At 39.9% G+C, this 18,896-nt stretch overlaps 1 protein-coding gene across 3 annotated transcripts in view; it reads right to left on the bottom strand.

Annotated features, from left to right (window-relative positions):
- Positions 1–17,579, bottom strand: part of RALA (RAS like proto-oncogene A) — a 734,484-nt gene extending 716,905 nt beyond the window's left edge. The window contains exon 1 of one of the 3 annotated variants that reach the window (XM_044064842.1): positions 17,494–17,579. The gene's annotated coding sequence lies outside the window, so the exon portion shown is untranslated. Of the gene's footprint in view, positions 1–17,157; positions 17,324–17,358 lie in introns of those variants that run through there. The other 2 variants (XM_044064841.1, XM_044064843.1) reach the window with 2 other exon arrangements.
- Between the last annotated feature and the right edge of the window lie 1,317 nt (positions 17,580–18,896).

Raw genomic sequence — 18,896 nt, 5'->3', positions numbered from 1 at the left:
TAAAACCACATCACATCCTGTGACATCATTAATTAAGCTTCCCACAATATTTTAAAGCAGCAACCACCCACAAAACCATTTTTTCACTTGCATTACAAATTCTTCATTAAAAACATACAAAATTCCAATTTCATAAAATAGAAATAGTTCACCGATATACAAATAACCTAGAGGTGTTTAAAAAACATCAAGCAGTGAAGATAATGTGCAGACAGGCATAGTGCATACACTTGTACTAAAAAACTGTCATGTGTTAATCTCATATGTGAAAATCTGCTTTTAATTTTAAATAGTTAGAAATAGATACCATTTCATTAAGTCCTGGGGGATAAGTGGCATTACACCTAAACTGCCACATAAGCTCCCTGTATTCAAGGAGTAAATCCACTGGGCCCCACCTCCCCTTGTTACACACTTGTTCTAGGGCACTAAATTTAAACTGGTGTTCAGGGAACTCCTACTCATTGGTATTTCCCCAGGCCTCCTCTGAAAAGCTGCCTTATGCCCAGTCAGACTATTCTAGTAGACAAATACTAATAGATAAACACAATCAATAAAAAAAAAAAAAATCACATTTTCTAAACTTGAAGACTACATAAAAAAAGTATGGTTTAATAACTAGATGAATTTCACATTTTGTAATACTCAGGATTCGTGCTCTCCTTCTCCTCAAGAGATAATGACAGATAAGCATCGACAGAAATAGATCTGTTAATTAAACAGTACATTCTGTTTGGTTGAAAAGGATAGTTCACCTGGGCAAAACTTTGCTTACTCTGCACAAAAATGTGTTTACAATGAAGACGCAGGGGTTGGCTAATATAACACAAATTAATAAAAGTAAACTTTTTTACAATAATTTTTGCAATAAATATATCTTGCAATACAAACAACATATCTGAAACAATAATAATACTTTTAATTTAATACAAAAGACAGCTCAGTACTGAATCTACAGGCAGTCGATGACAAAAAACATGTACAGAGTTCACAAAGGTGTTTAGCTGGAAGTCAACTACTTAAACACTTTATGAAGCAAGCGTATATTATATAATCAATTAACATACAAGTGTTAAACAAAGATGATGGAAGATAGTCAAAAGGCAGAAGAATGAAGTTGGTAAAGGAAGACAGTATAAAGTTAGGAATAAAAGAAAAAAGGATACATAACAATAAATAACAAGCATAAGAAACCATATGGGATGAGACCAGAAAGAAGAATGAAGTTGGTAAAGGAAGACAGTATAAAGTTAGGAATAAAAGAAAAAAGGATACATAACAATAAATAACAAGCATAAGAAACCATATGGGATGAGACCAGAAAGAAATACTAACGAGAGAGTGAAAAAAAGAGAATACAGAGTATAACAGGTCATGGAAAGGAAGGAAGAAGGCAAAATAGTAAAAGCGAAGGCACAGTTAGATGTGTATGGGGAAATAACATTAAACAGCAGCAGTTTAATGGTACATATTTAAATATCTCTGAGCTATGTGATTCTTGTTTGTTGACATGTTACTTGAGGTTATGAGATCTCATGTAGGTAGCAGCTTTAGGCAGCAAGATGTTTGGGGCTGCTGTGGTAATGTCCAAAACTAGAATATTTACATGTACAGACAGAGAAGTCAGTGATTTTTAGACTAATTACTTGCAGGGAGATGTTACCAAATAAATACAACAAGAAATCTGTGGTTATTTTAGGATGAAGGCCTGTGGCATGTATTTTTAGTGTTTTGCAGTAATTGGAGTGACAGGTAGACATGTAGCAGGTCTATCCCTTAACACATATGCTGAATCTAGTTTGCTGAATGACCTTTTGGTGGTATATAGTGCAAGAACGTAAAGAAATTTGGGTAGAAGCATGAAATAGATCATTCAAACTGTGCACCACTGAAGAAGATTTTTGAGCTTTGAACACAGCTGCTAAATTTAAGTAAAGATCAAATATTTAGGACTTGATCCAATGAGACCTTTTATAGTAACTTAATTTTTTTCACATCATTGCCATCTGCAGCTTTTGGCTTCATTAAATTAGTTTTGTCAGGAATGATAGTATGGGTTGAACAGCAAGGCTTTTGTTCCCTTAGCTTAGAGATACAGGCTAAAATCCTTTAACGAGCTTTCATCTGAAATAAATGCAGTAGACTCACGAATAGTACTCATACAATGGTAAATTACTCCTCATACTGCTAGAGTAAGAGCCATGGCACACTGCCCTGCAGGACCCCAGAGGAAATTTTAGTTATGAGAGGATAAGGACAGTACCTTTCTCATGCTGCTTATGCATGCCAAGTGAGTTTCTTTGAAACTGTCTTTGTCTTTCGGCTTTTTCCCGGTTAGGGGTCGCCACAGCAGAACTCCGGTCCGCTAATGATTGGCAGTAGATTTTCACAAATGCCGAGAAGCCAGCTCGACGTTCAACCTTCAACGAAGGCACGCCCATTTACGCATATCTTTCAACCTCCCACCCAACCGCAGGGAGGACATGCAGACTCCACACAGAAGGCACTCCCTGCACTCCAGCCGAGAATCGAACGGGAGAACCTCTTGCTGTGAGGCAACAATGCTACTGCTGCACCACCGCGGATAACTAATTTATGCATTTTTTGTGAATACTTGACTAAGCTAGTCTATCAATATGCAGTGAGTGGTTAACTGTATCAAAAGCCTTAAAATGGCCTAAGGACAATGCAGCAACTGCTCAATCTACGTTCAGTCTAACACTGATGAATGAATGATTTAATTAACTCTATTTAGTTAAACCCAGGGTGATCTGACTGAGTTCATAAGAACCACTTTTAGTTGGGGCCCAGGGAGAACAGGCCCAAGTTATTAAAATGTACAGAATGCAAAAATGTAAATCAAACATTTGCAATGCAGCAATACAATCTAAATACAATAAAAGCATAAAGCTACATTCAGTAGAAATGTGTCCACAGTAGAAGTTGTACAAAATTATGTTGTGAGTTGACCACACAGTTGTCATAAAATTCAAGAAGCTGTTTATATACTTCTTTTTCCAAGCTTTAATCTGCGACACAATGGCTCACTGGCTGATAGTCTGATACAAATGATGGATCTGTTTTATGCTCACTGAAGGATGACTACACATTTCCATTATCTGAGAAATTTTAGTCTGTCCCTCATAAAAATCTGCGTTCTTGGGGAAAACCACCAATGATTGCAATCACTAAATAATAGATGACATTCGAGTTTCAGACTGTACATCCTTTAGAAAAATGCATGCCAATGCAAAACCAGTAATTTTAGCAACTTTCTAAGTTAACAAGAAATACTTAAAATCTCTTACTGATTTGGGGCCTCTCCCCCTCCCATTCTTTTGGCTTTTGTCCAGAATTCTTGTGGTAAAAAAGAATGTTATGGAATATAGTTACTGAAGGATGAAGATGAGAAAATATTTTTGAATTACCTACATAATTTTTTGATCCATTACGAATAATCACAGCTCACTTTTATCAAATTGGATAAATCCAACCCAAAACATCAAAATCATTGGTGGGGGTGGGGGGGTGGGGTTGTTGCTAGCCAATCCAGCAACACTCACAAGGTCACATAACACAAAAACATTTTTTGCAGGGGAGCCCCCCCCCATGCATCTCCTGGTGTAAGTGCAAGCCTGCACACCCCCCAAACTACGAATGCATACCAACTTAGACTGCACAAACTAGGAGAAAATGAGGAAAATGCTACACTCTTCTCACACTTTCCAGTCTGGCTGCCACAATAGGTCACCAGGAACCTTTTCAGTTCAACATTCTAAGTGTCAATCATATCTGCTGTGACCAACAGTAGGGATTCCAAAGTTCTTCCGTAACTTTTTCAAAATTAAAATGCTGAGGTGCATTTTTACAAGGTTCAGAAAGGCATTTTTTCCATACCAGAATCTTGTTTTGCATTTGAATGTGGGCTGACTGACAGCTGAGCAGTAGGAAATTAAAATTTGTTCTTGACTTCGGCTTTCTGCCCAACAGGTCTACAGGAATTAAGTGTAATTCTAAATAAATGAATCTTGACACTTTGGATTTTTTTTATAAAAGAATCAAAATGCATCTCTTTACCACCAACATTCCAATAGCTGGAGAGTGATCCAATTACAGCATTTCTAACTGGGGCAAGAAAAAATATTATTTCAATAAGAGTACTATTAAAGTAAAGTAAAGCAGTTTAATGCTTCATCTAGTGATGCAGGTGTTTAGAAGGGTGCCCAGTTTGTCTTCTGAAGGATCTGCAGAATGAACAGGTCGTAGAGTTAAGAATAACAACACACAGAGCTCCAGAAACCAAATAAGACTTCCAAGTAGCAGTAATTGGAATAAGATGATTAAAGGCTACCCTTCACGTTGCCTACATTCTAAATACAAAAGTCCAAGGCTAAACATTTTCGCGCAAATCTATATAACTGTTGAGAGAAGATAGGAAAACTGCGCATGTCTGTGGAGGTTTGCTACTGTACGCAAGTTTGAATATAGGTGATTTGTCCAGTCATTGCTCTCGATTCCCATTATAATATGGCTGGAGCTGTAGGATGAGTGACTAGTGAAAACATCCTCAACCATACTCGAGAAAGGAAAAAAATAAAATAAAAAATACAGACAGTAAAAGCACAAATTTTTTTTTTCGCGACTGGCTATGCACCCTACTCTTCATAACAAATATGATGGTGTAGTGGTGCAGCAGTAGCGTTGTCACCTCACAAGAGGTTGTCAGGTTCGATTCTCGGCTGGAGTGCCTTCTGTGCAGAGTCTGCATGCCTGCCTGAGTTTGTGTAGGTTTTCCCTGGGTACTCATGTTTCCTCCCACGTTGCAAAGACATGCGTCTGGATTGTTTCTCCCCGGGCCTATGCTGAAAATTGCCTTTGTTCCAAGTCGGACTTTCCCGATAAACAAATGTTAAATAAATTAAAAATATTTTCATTCTCTTTTGCTAGCTCCCAGAAAAGTTCATGTCCCCATAAAACATGACACAGTCTATACATAATATAGTGGGGGTATAACCAAGTCACTGATTGTAATCATGTTATTATGTGGTTAAGACACGGCTGACAAGAAATTCACTTCAACAACAAAGGCAGCCATGTTGAGAACAAATAACTGGTTAGGATAGGCGAGATCCAATCATAACTCTTTGTAGTGCATGGAATTTTATCTACCCCACGTACCATCAGTTAAAAAGAAAAAAAAGAGACAAGATATTTAGGGATACTTGAGCGTGACATAATGTATCTTCATGAGACCTGATGGGGGAATGTAACAATTGCTACACACGTCTGAAAGTGCGGTTACATGCTGGGTTTCATGCTACAGGAGCACATTGCAGGTTTGCCTTTTCTTCTGATTTCTGGGGTGCAACCATGCTGCTATATGCACTGCAAGCGAGTTATTTGCTCTCCACTTACATTCCGTGAAAGCAATACAAGTCAATGGCTTCTTAAAATGGTTTTCTAAACAGCAATTGTATTTATTTTTCACAGAATTACTATGAATTTTGTTGTGAGCTGGTACAACACCTATGCAACATTCAAATCTCCTGCAATGCAAAGCACGTAAACATCACAGATCAGTCAAAAAAAGATAAATAAACCAGATAGCCAAAGGAAATTCAGGTTCTCAGCCTACCTTCCACCAGTAAATGGGGCCAGGAAAACATAATGCCAGTGAAATCATTTCTGCTGTTTCAAAGAAAAATATATGAAAGACACAAGGAAGCTCATAGTCAAACCATATACCAGCACTAAGAGAGGATATGCAAAAAATGTCAGGCATTATTAGCAACAGCAATGTTTACTTATTAGAATGGCTGCACTGTCAACATTAGCTTGGAATGTAAGCCATAGCTTCTATACCCTCCTCATACTCATTTAGATGCCAGAAACTTCAAGATTAACCCGATCAATTTGCAGAAGTATGACATTGCTCTAAAATAAAGAAAATGACAGAAAATGAGGCTTTCCAGGAGGAATTTATTTAATATTTGTTTACCGGGAAAGTCCGAATGGACAAAATCAGTCCATTTTCAATGGAGGCACAGGGAGAAAAACTCCATGCAATGTACAAAACAAAGAGGTTGTACATATATATGAGACTTATGTGCCTTAATACAGGAAAAGTGAAACAGACTTACAAGTATTAATACAAAAACAGTGAAATAATACATATATTCCAGAGTTATGAGTCCTAGTATATACAAAAAGATATTAAGATACAAAAGAGAAAACATGCAAATTGATGTTTTTTCACGTTCATAATAGAGATAAATGTAGGCAAATTGAGAAATTAATTGTAATGTAAGTAAGATTAAGGATTCCTCAAAGCAGCTCAATCTAAGAACAGATGCAGAGGTCATTCTGTGTATGTTACTTTCTATCCAGGGTCAGAGCCAATCTATGTATTTGCTAAGTGTGTTGGGAGTAATTTTTGAAGTTTGATGTGCTTGTAATGGGTCTTGTGTTTAGTGGTAAAGAGTTCCAGATTTTGGGTATGCATTTATAGTATAGTGAATCACCAGCAGCATGGTTACTTTTGATTATGCATTTATAGTATAGTGAATCACCAGCAGCATGGTTACTTTTGATTATGCATATTAATGACTTGTTACTGGAGCGTAATACTCGGTTATGTAAGTAGTGGTTTAGTAGGTTTTGTAGAGCTGGAGTTTTTTTCTGGTCGGTTAAGTATGAACCATGGTGAGTTGGTTGTAGGCTAGTAAACTGGTGAATTCTAGACATGAAGAGTTATTTAAGAGCAAGAAGTGAAGGGATCTGTAGCTAGAATCTGTGGCAAACTTTGCAATTTTATTACAGCAGGTGTCTAGTTTAAGTCAGATTTCCTTATGTTTGTGAGAATGGAAAATGCATACAGGAAGGTTGAAATAAGGTGAGTTCTTGCAATGGTACCCCTGTGTTGCTAGTTAGGTAATGTTTGCTCCTATATAAAAGGTACGAAGTTTCTTGCAATTTTTTTTTATTGTCTGGGCTATGTGAATGCAAGATTTCATGTTGTGATCTATTATGACCCCAAGGAGTTTGGTTTGGAATAATGGTACTATTTGAAGAAGAGATTTTGGATGGTGGGAGGGGGCCTGGGGGTCTTGTGGGATGAAACAATATAAGCTTTGTTTTATTAGAGGTGAGCATAAGTTGTATGTTAAATGGCCATGATTCTACTGCAGTGAAGGACTGCTGGGTTATTAGTTGGGAGTTAGTGAAGTGATCAAGATTACAGTAGGGTTGCATGTAGGGTGCCAGTAAGGAGATTGTTAGTAAATATAGTAAACAGTAGAAGACCAAGGATAGATCCCTGACGAACTCCCAAAGTGACAGGAAGTAGAGGATAGAGGTTGTTTTGCCATTTTACAGCTTGTTGGCATACACTCAGAGTAAAAGTTTATGTGAGACTGTGTCAAATGCTTTGGAAAGATCAAGACAGTGGAAACTAGGTTGCCTTCATTCTGGAGATGGGTAATGGTGTTATGTAAAGCTCATCAGGGCAGTGGCAGTACTGTGGTTAGGACAGAATATGTGAGGAGTGTTAGACAGAAGACTATTGGATAAAAGATAGGCTAGAATTTGTGAATGAGAATTTTTGACAGTGGAGATAGGATGGCAAGAGGATGGTAGTTAGACAGTTCTGTTGATTTCCGCATTTGTGCAATGGAATGATAGGTGATATTTTCCATATTGTTGGGTGTTCTGAGATGGACCGAATTATTAGTGTGTACACTAGGTAGGATAAGGCCTCAGCAGCATAAATATTAATCTGCACTTAAGCATTATTGTTGCTCAAATGGTGAGTTTGCAAAACATTTATTTTATTTGACATTTGTTTACTGAGAAAGTCTGACTGGGCAATAATTGCCCATTTTCAGTGTAAGCCTGGGGAGAAAAGCTCCACATAGTACATCATCTTACAAAAAACATTCAAATACAGAAAGCGTGCAACATATTAACAAAAACAAGCTAGTTTCTAAAGTTCTGTACAAAAATATTCAACATAAACAAGTAAAACAGTAGTTTCATTCCTCACTAGCTCTTAATCCTTTCAGAATTCTTTAGTTAGCTAACGAACAGTTAACACAGTTTGCTAATGTTCTTTTATAAATGCAGTGAAACCATTACTGCTGTTTCAAAGCAAAACGTATGAAAAATGCAGAGAAGCCCAAAAACTGACAAGAAGAATAAGAAAAAACTTAAGAGTCAAACTATATACCAACACTGACAGAAGGTGTGTAAAAATGGTCGGGCATTATTAGCGAAAGTACTGCGGTGGTGCTGTGGTAGCATTGTCGCCTCACAGTAAGACGTTGTCCTGTTCGATTCTCAACTAGAGCGTTTTCTGTGTGGAGACATGCGTGAATGTGCGTACCTTCATTGAAGGTTGTGCTTCAGGGCCGGCAACTCGGCACGTAAAAATCTACTGCCAATCATTAGCGGACCGGAGTTCCACTGTGGCGACCCCTAACCGGGAAAAGCCAAAAGACACAACAACTGTGTACTTATTAGAGTGGCTGCACTGGCAATATTAGCTTGGAATGTAAATAGTCTTATCAAGACAAATAAAAGGCAAAGGATAACTACTTACATTAACTGCAAGGCGCAAACAGCAATGCTACAGGAAACTCTCTAACAGGCATAAACACGTGAATTTGATGACGTTAAGGGTTTTAAGGTACTCACCAGAGTATCAGGGACAATGTAAGAGAGAAGTAATTATACTGGTAGGGGACAAGGGCTCCAAAAGTGATAGAAGGAGAAAAAAAAAACAAGATAGTTTTGGTAGATTTGTGGCAGTGACCGTTATAGGTACAGACACTTACACACACCTCCCAATAAACATAATTAACATAAAATGACAATAATCCCAAAGTGCAGAAATTGAGAAATTGTTAGCATAACTATTAAGGAAAGAGAAAGTAAAAAAAATAAATAGTAAAACTTTGGGAATCATATAAGTACAGATTATGAAGCAATGACAGAAACATTCTGGAAATTGCATGAACATCTATACAAAACTAATTGCATGAACATCTATACAAAACTGAGAAATGGGAAAAAGATAAGATGCAAATAAAAGTATTCATGGAAGACTGTAAATATACCAATATTAGAGAAAGAAGAAAGAGGCTCAAATTGTTGATCGCCAGGATAGCGAGGAAAAACATAAAAACGATGTAAGAAACTGATAAAAAGCTTGTTAGGCATTGTTTAGAAATGTACTGAAATGCCAGCATCCTGGAAAAAGCAGTGGCAGCAGCACTGCAAGACAGAGAAAAGATTTAACAAATCAAATATTGTAGAGACAAATAACTATTTTAAATCATGGTTATAAACTCATCAAGTCTATATTAGCTAAGAAATAACAAAAATTGAAAGCCATGTATCACTGCTTTTTCTCTGCAAGGGAGACAGACATTAGACAACATTAATAGACCAATGATGACTCAGACAGAATCAGAACACAAGAAACGCCATTACAGTTGGTGAGCCTAGATGTAGATAAAGCACCCAACAGTCTGGTGAGATTTTAAATATAGGGCAAATGGCAGAATTTGCATTTCCCATAAAAATAGAGGTACTAAGAAGAATATGAATAAGAATAAATATGGGTGGGGTACTATTAGACAAAGTGGATTTGAGCAGATGAGCCAGGATGGGTGTTTTCTTATTTGGAACCTTTAGAGAGAAAAATAAAGACTACCTGTTTTTGCAAATAATGTTACACTGCATTTCATAGACACAGAACAGGATAAAAAAATAGCTGTATTACTGAATATGTTGAAACAGTTTCAGACACTTCAGGATATAAAATAAAAAGATAGGACAAAGGCAATAGCAGCACGTTTTGTGCTTTGAATACAAGTTCAAATGTATTCATATTTATGGAGAAAAGACAAAATTAAGCACTTCAAGATATGGATTCAAAAAGAGACAGGATTGGTATCTAAAAGGCAATTGGAAGGATACCAAGCAGAATATAATATGAAAAAAATATAAAACTGAAAAATTGCAATCCTGGATTAGGATAGTAAAATATGGTAGCAAAAATGTTTTACAATTCTTTTGGATGCATATAAAGATCAGGCATATTTTTAGCAGGCTGATGAGCTATTGTGGATCACAATAAGTACTGAAATCATTTACTTGGGAATGGAAAAGGACAAAAGTTAGACAGGATAAGCGGACTTTCCCTACAAAGCAAGAGAGATTAGGCCTGTTAAAATATGATGGGGTATTTCAGGATCACATGAGTGAGTTGTGTGTGTGTGTGTGTACACACATACACACCAGAAGATGAGAGATATACAGGGAAGCAGCAATGATTATGGTAATACAAGGAAATGTAAATGGGATAGAGATTTACACTGGGAGGGAAAAGTAACACTTTCTCTCAGTAATGGCACATGGTTAAGTGTCACCTTATTCTTTTTGGAAGAAGTATTTGACTTACAGGTGGGGATCAAAAAAAGAAGTTATGTTTTTACCATAACGTGCCATGTTTGTTGTCCTTTACTTCGCCTTCCTTCTTTCTGGTAGGGTTTGGAGCCGATCTCGGCGCCAACTCAGCCACTTCTAAAGCTCGAAGAGTCCTTACTGGCTCGAGGCTAACCCTTTATTCCAGCATGCATAGCGGTAGCTAACCAGACCTCGTTTATGAGAACTAACCACTAGATAGGAGAAATATGAATTACCCAATAAAAGAGGGAACTAAACAATAAAGCCTCCTTGTACCGAAAACAACAGAACAACAATGGTGACAAGGACTATACCAAAAGCTGAAAAGCAAAGGAAACTCAGCCAAATCAGCCAAAAAAAGGGAAATTCCTCTCAATCATCCAGGATGGGGGAAGGAGGGACGCAAGAAGGAAGGCGAGATAAAAGACAACAAACATGGAACTTTATGGTAAGAACATAACTTCTTTATGTTATGTTGTCCATCTCGCCTTCCTTCTTTCAGGTTGGGACAGCGTCCCCAGCACCTAAATCCCAGGTGGCTCACTGGAAGATAGACTTCAGAACTGTTGAACCAAAGGAAGCCCTGTTCCGAGAGTCCATGTTCACTTTGTAATGAGTAATGAAGGTATGGGGAGTAGCCCATGTTGCTGCCACACAAATAGTATCTAATGGAAGCTTAGCTTGAAAGGCTATGGAGGTAGCCAAGGACCTAGTAGAATGTTCCCTTACTTTTCCCGGGACAGATAATTCCGAGACTCATAAGCATAAGTAATAGTATTGGACAGCCATTTTGACAAAGTCACTTTGGAAACTGGTGAGCCTTGCTTACTCAGAGAAGGATACAAACAGCTGATCTGATTTTCTGATGTCCTTGGTTCTTTGAAGATAAAATCGTAACTGCCTGTGGACATCCAATTGACGTAACTTATACTCTGCCTTGTTGCCATAATTTGGAAAGAAAACAGAAGTTCAATTGATTGATTCAAATTATATTCTGAACAGACTTTCAGACTTTTGGTAAAAAGGAAGGATTGTGGATGGAAAGTGCCTGTAACTCAGAAACCTGCCTAGCTGATGTAACAGCAATCAGGAAGAGAGCAGTCAGTTGAACACAAATCGTAGCAGCCGCTGCTCCTTTTTCGAAGGCTTCTGCCAGGAATTCCAAGATTTTTGAAACTGGAGCTGTAAAGGGATCAATGTCATTTTGTTCAGCCCAGAAGAACCTCTTCCATTTACTAGTGTAAAGTTTCCGAGTAGTTGGTTTATGAGAAGAGACCAAAATATGTTAAACCATAGGCAAGATATCAAGGAGCCTGGCTAGGACTGGAAGTGGAGAAACCAAGTTGTCAGCTTGAGAGTTTGAATGGAAGGATGAAGAGCGCCCGACTGATGTGTCAGGAAGTCTGGGACTGGGTCCAGAATCCAAGGCTCCTCTTTCAGGTAATGCCAAAGGAACAGGAACCATATCTGACGAGGCCAGTATGGGGCAATGAGGATCAGTTTGCGACTCAGCAACTTTGCTTTCTGAAGAACTTTTGGAATTAAAGGAAAGGGGGGAAAGGCGTAAAGAATCCCGGGGGCCAATCGTGGACCAGTGCATCTCTGGGTGACTGTCCCGGTGGGGGAACTAGGGCAAAGTAGCTGCCGCATTTGTTGAGAGGCAAAAATATCACAGCATGGCTGGCCCCATCTGCAGAAGATTATATCTGCCACATCTTGTTTCAGAGACCACTCATGGGGCATGAGAACTGCCCTGCTGAGCTTGTCCACTATCACGTTGGACTTCCCGGGAATGTGCGTTGTAACCAGAAAATGCCGAGAGGAAATCGCCCATTGCCATACTCGAAAGGCCTCCCGACATAAGGGGTAAGATTTGGTTCTGCCCTGTTTGTTGATGCACCACACTACTGGCACGTTGTCTGTCTGAACTGCTATATAGCCCAAAGGGAGAGTCATGAAGTGCTTGCAACGCTAATAACACAGCTCTCATCTTCAGGATACTGATATGCAAATGGTACTCGTGAGGTTGCCAAATTCCTTGGACTGTCTGTCCCAGATAATGTACCACCCTCACCCTATCTGGGAAGCGTCCATGGTAACTGTGGCTACCAGATGAGGGGCTACAAAGAGTCTGCCTAGAGTGACTAGGGGAGAGTGGAGCCACCAACTGTAGATCTTTCTTGCAAGCATCCATGATTAAGATTATGTATGACATTGGTAAACCTGATACAACCATTGAGTGAAGAGGAGCCATTGCATAATCATCATATGGTAACAAGCTATCGGAACTAGAGTAATGGCAGCCACCATCAAACCCAAGACCTTTAGGACTAACCGAGCCTGAACCTTTGACTGACAAGAGGAGAGAGACCTGACCTTGAATGGTAAGCACCCTTTCTTGTGGGAGCTTGGCTATCATGTCTCTTGTATTTAGTTGAGCACCTATGAAAGTGATACACTGACGGGGCAACAAGGCAGATTTTTTGTAATTTATTGTGATGCCTAAGTGCGCACAAGTGTGACTCGTGTGGTTCCTGGCCCTTAAGAGATGATGCTCGGTGGTGGCGGTGAGGAGCCAGTCATCTAGATAAGGAAACACCTGGAATCCCAAACGTCTCAGGTGAGCTGTCACTACTGTGGTGAGACCAAAGGGCAGAGCTCTGAACTGGTAATGACTGGCTCCCAGCCGGAAGCGTAAATGTCTCCTGGACTGCCTGTCCATTTTTATATGGTAGTATGCACATCCAATCATCCTGACCCAAAAAGGGTAGAATGGACCGCAGTATCACCATCTGGAACTTGGTCTTCTTTACTGCCTGTTTAACTTGCCAAGATCCAAGATAGGTCTCCAGGCTCCTTTGGAACTAAAAAGAACCTTGAGCAAGTTCTGGATTCTATCTTGTCTAGTTTTTACTTCTATGGCTGACTGATCCCGAAGATTGGGTGGAACATCTGGGATTGATGATTTTAGACTTCTTGGGAGTCTTTGGGAGAAGGGGATTTTGTAATTTTGTAATTTTCCCTCTGAAGTCTTGTGAAATGTGTCAAATAGTTCAGCGACCGAAGAGTAAAGGCTGCTGAAGAGAAAACATGCTTCCATATCTATCCATGGCTCTAGACTCGTTGTTTGGCAGATGGATAGAACAGGAAGTCACCACAAGTTCCTTCTTGCTGGCTGCTGCCACCACAATAGCATCAAATGGCACACCTTTACAGAGAAATGTCTTGTCCTCTGGTGCGGTCATGAATTTGTTAGGACTTCTCGAAATGGGCTCCATGGTCTCTGGAGCACTCCACACCTTTCGACTCACTACAGACAAACGTGGGTCGAAAGGCGGACTCGTCCTCAGAAGGGGCAAGGGACTTCCAGTTTCCCCTCTGCCTAAGAATCTCCAAGATGTCCGAGAATGAGACATCTTCAGAGGGGGACTGTGGGGACCCTTCCGAGTCATCCAAGTACATGTCAGAGGTGACGGACTCAGGGGAGTCCACATGTTTCCTCTTACATTTTTTCTTCCTGGGAACCTCTTCTGAGGCATGCTCAAAAAAGGTCTCGGAAGAAGGGGTCGCTCTGTGGGGCATCCGTTCCCTACGCTTGGAATGGAGAGAAGGATCTGAGGTAGACACTGGTATCAATGGGGACGGAGCCAATGGAGCCGAGAGTGGGATGGACAGCACACTCCTCATCACCTCGAAGGCGCCACGATCCGGAACGGAGGGATGCTCTGGCTCCAAGCAGCCTGGAGACCTCCGCACCAAAGGCGACGGCTCCGAGGCAAACGTGGGAGCCGAACTCACCGGCGCCGAGGCTCCAAGATGGAGAGCAGGGTCAGACAAGAGTCCGATGCCACTTCCCCCTTGGAGAAGACAATTCAGTTTTGGCACCCAGACCCCTTGATGGAGCAGTCTGTCGAGGAGGTCGGAGCGAATGTCAGAACAGACAAGGCAAGGATTGTCGGAACTAACGGTTCCACCACTACTACTTTCATGCACTCCAGCTCCAAACTGGATGCAGCCGGAGGAGGAATAGACACAGGGACTGGTTAAGAAAATGGCACCACTTCTTTCTGGGCTGGGCCTAACAACAACTGAGCAAATACCCGTGTCTTGAGCAGCTTCTTCACCACTCTTTCCACATCAGCATCCGATAAACTCCTGGATGATCGAGAGGAGTGGGCCAAAGGTGGAGCCGATGAAGATGCCAGTTTGTCATCAGACTTTTTTGAAGGCTGAGTATCCGATGCAACCTCAACCTGAGGTTTTAATAACCCTCTCAATAATCACTTTGTTGCGCCTCTCCTGCAAAACCCGTGCACTAAAGGCACAGCAAACAGAATACGAGTCCTGCAGGTGGACCACACCTAAACAATAAACACAACTCATGTGCCCATTCGTAAGGGGCATTTTTTGGCAACACGAGTCGCATTTCTTAAATCCCAACTGCTTTGTAGGTTCTTTAGACATCATGAACACAAAGGGGGAAACAATAGAGAGTGTTTTTTTTTTTTTTTAAGAAAGAAAGGAAGGAAAGAAGAGGAGGGGGTAGCCTCTAAGTTAACGGCTACTGCTCCCAAAGGGAGAAAGCGTCGAACTAAAATGGCTTCTCCCTAAATAGCAAAGAGGGATTAAGGGACAAGGCAACAACCCTCAAGAAAAGAACGGGCCGCCAACACACAGAAAAAAGGCCTGAGAGAAAACGACGGCCTAACACAGCAAACAACGACTGTAACGAGGACAGGGGTGATAAAGAAGAGAAAACTCTTAAGGAAACTTAGCCTAAACAAATAATTTTCACAGAAATAATTCACTACTTAGCCTGAGCCAGCCGAAGACAATCTCAACACTGCAAGCGGCAAACAAGATCTGGGTAGCTACTGCTACACATGCTGGGATAAGGAGTTAGCCTTGAGCCAGTAAGGACTCTTCAAGCTATAGGAAAGACTAATATTGAAGTTATAAGGAAAAAATGTGTTCATTTATTGACATTTGTTTACAGACTGAGTCCGAATGGATAATTTTACCCATTTTCAGCAGAGGGCCAAGAAAAAATATGAGAACATAAGATACATACATACATACACACATGAAAACTGACATCATGTTATAATAAACAATAAATACATAGACTAATGCATAAAAAGGACAGTGGAAAATGTTCCTGAAAAGTGTATAATGTATGTTAACACGTTGCAAGTTAAAAGTGGCATGAATAAATAACCTTGCAAAAAAAAAATAAACATCATCACTTCGACTCTTGTTGGACCTCCCATTTGTAAAGCCCTTCCTGAATATCTACAAGATGAATACAAACTGTACCTGCCTAACTAATAACTAGAAGGCGCAAATGCATAATATCCTACTGACCATCAAGTAACAGCTCAAATATTGCACCATTCAAACTTGATTTTAAACTCTGCATGCTGTTTTCTGTTTATACTTACACACACAGCGATATATTCTGCAAAGTCAAAAGCTACCCACCACATACTAAAACAGTCTGCAGTACGACTTGCTTGTGTGCAGGTATGCATTCATACTGTGTGCCCACCTATTGATGGTGTACATCATCTGTGTGCCCACCCACTGATGGTGGGCAACATCACTACTTCCTTGGCTGGAATCATAACTGAAAAGGCACAACAGACTAACCCATTTAATCAATAAACAGAGCAAAAACTAAACAAATTGCCATGAAAATACAGCTATTAACTAAAATTAGAAAAAAGCATATCTAACCAACAGCTGTAACGTCAAGCCAGGCAGAAAAAATAAAAACAACTTGCCAATAAAGTGAAACACTGCAATATTAAAACTACAATGATAAAGTAAAATTAAACTTGTACACGCACTGTAAATGCGTGTAAACTGCAGGAGTCAAGCACTTCATGCTTGCTAGCCAGACCTATAGGGTGTGGTGAGTCATTACCTTGAATCCATACATTCAACAGTTTCCATCTTTTCTGTTACAGCACTTGTACACCTTAATGCACTCTTATAAAGCAAGACATCAGTGAGTCTTGTGTCACAAAACAACTGTGACATTCTGTGGTTAACAGACAGTTACTCATTGTAATACCCAACTCACTACCAACTTGTTACAGAAACACTGACCTAAAATAAGATACAACCACTACATAATGTAAATAGTCGTAGGGGATGCAACTTGATGTATTTATCCTAACTGGAAATGCACAAGTCTTGTTAACTTAAAAAGAATTGCAGCTATACTCCAAAGCCAGATGCTTTTAAACTTTCCATCACATTGAGTGTAATAAGGTAATGATTTGAAGTGAAGCTCACACTGCAAAAACTCAAAATAAGTCTATGCTGCTGACACAGTTACTGTCAATAATCAGCGAGAACTTCGAACCAAATATGCACCCTGATTACATACATAAACTAGATAAGAACGGGTCAACGCTGACAGTGCTGCTTTAAGAATGACAAGCACTCCCAAGCACAAACCTTTAATTTGTTTCCCACATCTACAGACACCTTCTGTATTTTGCATAGATGCACAGTGGCGTGCCAGTAAATTGTCACCGTTAATTGGCATTGTGTTTACTTAATGAAACCTAACAATCTGATCTTTACAGAAAACAAAGTCCATAGACGACACAAACCACCACCCCAATACATTAGATTCCGGTGATGCCGGCAAATGTAAATAAGAAGCAAAATCACACCCACACAAGTTATACTTCAGTAAGCAATAAGATGCTGAAGTGACCCCATCGCGCTAGACTGGTAGACGCCCTGATGCCTTGGAAGTGTCCAGGGTGTGACACACACTAAGACAGAGTGTGCCGCATGTATGTTACAATCCAAGTCAATTTCGGACACAACGTTTAGAAACCATTCCAATCAAACAGCTGCCGCACGCCCACTCACCCCTACTGTATAAGATGCACCAATCTGCAGCGTATAGCTTTTATCCTGTCTGATCCCTCCGTATGGTTTGATTTCAGCCACACACCGATAAAAAATCACCAACAGTGCAGGTGTTTTCCAAACAATTTCTCTTACCACTGATCTCTCCTTTGCTACTGGGAGACCCACTGTAAATATGGCGAAAGGGTGTGGAAGACAGCTGCGGTGTGACGCCATGGAGGCCGCGACGCCGTATTGCGGAGGCGGAGTGAGATGTGGGAGGAGATTGTAAATGAGACGTTAGAGCAGTAGGTAGTTGGGGGTGAGTGACATAGAGACAGTTTATTTTTGTTTAATTTTTAAATTTGTTTACCGCACTAGAGTACCACTGATCACAAATGACCCATTTTATTTTCAGTCCAGCACAGATTACAAAGAAAGTGAGGGGACGTTTGGTGAAAGTCGAGATAGCAAGTGTATGTCAAAAATACAAATATACTGGACGTGAGCTTAGTGGTGTCAAATGTCAGTAACTGTTTTCAACTCCAGATGACGCATTAGTTTTAATCTGTTTACAAAGGGATAGTATAAGATTTTCGGGCAGTTAAACACACTTAGCAGTATTGCTGCGGAATGACCAGGGGCATCCCAGTGGCAGCGGCTAATCTAGGTATTACGTGTTGGGACTGCCGTTGAAGTTAGATGCTTTCACAAAACGAGTCCGACTTTATATAAGTCCTTTGTGAAGCACACTTAGTAAGCAAATACATAATAGTGTAAAGAGGACAGAGAATTTGTCTCAGAAACTGAAAAAAAAATAACGGAGAGGTGTAAGTGTACCTCATTACGGGGAATTTCCTTATTTAGGGTCTTAAAGCATTCATGTTCCACATTCAAAAGATCTGTCACATTAAGTTTTAGCAGTTTTTATAATAACTAGAACTGAATAATACTGATTCATCAAAAGAACTATTATATAATTAAAATATGACATGTTTAACCATCCTATGAGCTTCCTAGATGACGTTATTGGTAAGCTGTTGGTCAGTGCTCCACATTTTTCCCAGTTGCTCCTCATTATGAAAGGTAGTATTCCGCGGTTTGGAGATGGAAGGTTCAGAGCTACGGGTGTACAAACATACCTTGGACACTTTTTGAATATCTTTCTTAACCCTGAAATCTTTCTCTCGAAGAGTATGTGTATCTGGGTGGGGTTGTAAGCATAAGCTTCTAGTGGGAGGGGCAATGGGGAGGGTCACCCATACAGTGACTAATGACACACAGGTGAATTAAACAAGTATTTGTTTTTTAATATGTATGAAAAACATCGACTAGGCGATACTAATGGTGGTCAATAATTATTTATTTATTTACATTTGTTGACAGGGAGTGTTCTAGTTCTAGGAATTTCTGTCTAGTTGAGGGGGTTTTGGTTTTGTGCCTATGCTCCCAGGCTTTATCCCTGTTTTTCATTTCTGACTTAGTGGTCTTCTGTAGCCATGGGTGGGGTTGTGCTTAGGTTCTGAAAAGTCTTATGGGGGCATGGTAATTAAGGATGC

The sequence above is a fragment of the Protopterus annectens genome, chromosome 3.part0, assembly GCF_019279795.1.
Source record: "Protopterus annectens isolate FY-2018-M chromosome 3.part0, PAN1.0, whole genome shotgun sequence".
In the NCBI taxonomy this organism is placed as follows: Eukaryota; Metazoa; Chordata; order Ceratodontiformes; family Protopteridae; genus Protopterus; species Protopterus annectens.
This window is presented reverse-complemented; position numbering and strand designations above follow the sequence as displayed.